A 2,417-nucleotide genomic window follows, 5' to 3' on the forward strand; every position below is an offset into this window, starting at 1 on the left:
CGGTGAGTGAGTGCCCAGCCGCTAACAAACCCTGCCAGTGCCCCGAACAACCTCCTGGCTGCCTGTGGGCTTCCGAGTGCAAATAAAAGTGATTGGTATTGACCTCGGAATCCCAAGAGGCCAAAGACCTTCCCCCTCCTCCTTCTCCTCTTCCATGCAGGGATGGCAGGTATTGCCCCTCACCGGTGCTCTGGGGAAGGAAAAGGCTGGAGGAGTGTTGGATGCTGGGGGGGAGTTGTGTGTCGATGCAGCTGAATTCCTGAAACTTCCCCGAAATGTGCTGGGGGTTTGCCATGCCCTCTGTCCGTTGCTTTGCTTGGGATGCTCCTCTGGGGCGCTCTTTCAGGGCGAACATTTGGCACTGTTGTTACACTTTCTTGGAGCTCATCTGGCATATTGCCATGTTCCCCGGGACTTTATTTTCTGATTTTATTCAGTTTAAGTGCTGACGGACGAGAGAGCAAGGGGCTGTGGGGCTTCACCTGCTGACTGACACCAGAGGAGCTGTGTCTGTAGGACCAGCTAGGGCTTGCAGGGGTTTTCCACATCTTGTAACACTGCTGCTCCTCGAGGGTGAGTGGAAACAGCGTCTCGCCTACATACAGCTCTGGTTGTGTGAAATGGAGATACGTGGCGCTCAGCTCCGTTTGCTCTGTCCCTCTGCGGTGCTGGCCGCTTGGGCGATGCTGCTTTATGGTCATTTTGGTAGCGTCACTGCAGCTGAATTAACCTTAAAGAGGGCTGCTTGCCTCCGTTTCCCTCTGCTGTTTGCATGGGCCTGGAGGCACTGGCTTTGCTGGGGAGTTCTGAAGCCGAATGTCTCTGCGTTGCATTAATAAACGCGGGGTGGCTCTAACCCTCTTCTCGGGTTTTCATATTAGGCTTTTCTGCAGACTCTCAGGTCCCACCGTATGTGCCCAGCTGTAGGAAGCCCCAAATAGGCTTCCCAGGTTCTAAAGGCAGAGCATGTTCCCAGTGACAGAAATGGGCCTGCAGAATGTTGCTGACGTGTCAGCACTGACTTGCAATTTCAGGGTCCCTGAGGTTCCTCCAAAAAGTGTAATTTTGTGCAATAATACAATTTCTTAGTAGGCAGTGTTGCTATTTTTGTTCTCCTTCCCCAGCTGTGGTGACTACACACTTCTGCTTTCCAGTGCCAGTTTTGTAAGACACACTGACTGCTTATTTCCTTGGTCTTATTTTCCATTGCTCAACCCTATAAAGCTGGTATTTCAATAAATAATGACAAGTCTGAAGTGTACTGAAAGTTAAAGAAGAGTGAGAGAAAAGCCAGACTCAGCCTGCTCTGACTCTTTTTTGTGTGCATAAACTATATTTTTGTTTCAAATGAATAATATTTGTGAACTTGATGAAACATCACTGCAAACTAACCTCCAAAAAGTCTCCCCTAGAGGTTTCAAGCTGGTCATTCTCCTCCCCTTTTCCTGTTAGCTGGATTACAAAGAGCCTTCCTGGAGTAGAAAGTGAAAACATTGATGATGCATGTGTGAAAAATTGTGCAAGCTGGAGTGTAAAATGAGACACCTGGATGCTAGCACTGGTGGCACTTGCGTGCTCAGAAAGGACACTGGCACAACGCTGCATCCCTTTGCACCGCCCAGCCCAGCCATGCCACGTAAAGCACAGGTCACTGGTCACAGGCAACGCCGTGGCATGGAAATGGCTTTTGGACAGATTTATTGACTCTTTTTATATAACAAATACATCCTAGGGAGCGGCCACCTACTATGTGTGTTCCATAAAAAGAAACCAAAGCTGCATTCAGCTGATAAAGGACTTCAGAGGATGTGGACATCTAACGGTGCATCTCCAGCCTACCCTGGAGCATGGCGCAGTGCGTGGGGCTCTGTAAACCAATAAATGGGGACTGATCTCCACACCAAGCTCAAGTCTGTGAATTAAAATATCCATGATCTCATTAGCAAATGCCCATCCTTCAGCAGGCATAACACACTCAGACCTCTGTCTGAGGTGAAGAATTGTTGTACTCATGTATTTTGGATTTACTACAACGTTATTACAAGACAGTACGAGGCACCTGGGAGATGGGGTGATTGGTGACAGCCAGCACGGCTTCGCCAAGGGCAAATCGTGCCTGACGTTTGGTGGCCCTTCACGAGAGGATTACAGCATTGGTGGGTAAGGGAAGAAAGAGCAGCTGATGTCATCTGCCTAGGTGACCTCCCAACCCATTCTGTGATTCTCTCAGTCACAGGTTTAATGCAGCTGGCCCTGCAGTTTGCCGGCTGTAACCAGTCCTGCGATTCCCAGGGTTCGCTGCTTTCTTTTGGGATTACAGGGCTGTCATGAGCATGCACCATGACGACAGTAAGATCCAGCATTTCGTTTGGCCAGGCTCGTGTGTTTTCCCAGTGGGTGGTTAGCAGTTTGGTCAG

The sequence above is a fragment of the Buceros rhinoceros genome, unplaced genomic scaffold (assembly GCF_000710305.1).
Source record: "Buceros rhinoceros silvestris isolate BGI_N320 unplaced genomic scaffold, ASM71030v1 scaffold6663, whole genome shotgun sequence".
Classification (NCBI taxonomy): Eukaryota; Metazoa; Chordata; class Aves; order Bucerotiformes; family Bucerotidae; genus Buceros; species Buceros rhinoceros.